Raw genomic sequence first — 625 nt, 5'->3', positions numbered from 1 at the left:
TTTTCTTAGATTATTCATTACACCAAACATCTCAGTTCCCTCATCCTGGAGGCAAACTATCCTGCCAGAGGTTTTTCATGGTTTTACTTATTCCCTCCAAGCACATGCTGGAACATTACATTAACACATTCGCTGCCAAGTCAACTTAGGTCAATCTGCTAAAACTTGTGTAAAATTGCCAGCATTGACTTAAGTCAATCTAAATATTCTTCTGTTCATTGTTTATAAATGCACTATTTACATCACAAGAGTGCAAAGTATATTTGTTCAGGAGCAATACCTGCCATTCTAAGAGGTAAATAAGTGTAACATATTTTTTTATTTTTGCCATTTAAAACTAGTCAGCTCTTTATATACCCAGTAGTGAATGTGTTATAAGCGCTTGGGGGAGAGTTGGTATAGCTTCTACTTAATCATAACACTAGGCAGGAGTGAGTGGTCATTGTCATGCCCTGGCCATGCTTTACCCCCAAGAAGGGACCCTGGTACCCACTGAAGGCTCAGTGAGCCCCAAAGCTGGTCCAAATGCAGAGGCTATAGGAAAAATGTGCTACCCCTGTCGGGGTTTGAACCCTGGCTGACCAGTATGTAGTCAGTCACTATACTGATAGCTATGGAAAGCCAA

The sequence above is a fragment of the Zootermopsis nevadensis genome, unplaced genomic scaffold (genome assembly GCF_977971745.1).
Source record: "Zootermopsis nevadensis isolate Lab colony 2312 unplaced genomic scaffold, Znev_1.0 Znev_ptg000028l, whole genome shotgun sequence".
Classification (NCBI taxonomy): Eukaryota; Metazoa; Arthropoda; class Insecta; order Blattodea; family Termopsidae; genus Zootermopsis; species Zootermopsis nevadensis.
Note: the sequence above shows the minus strand (reverse complement) of the source record.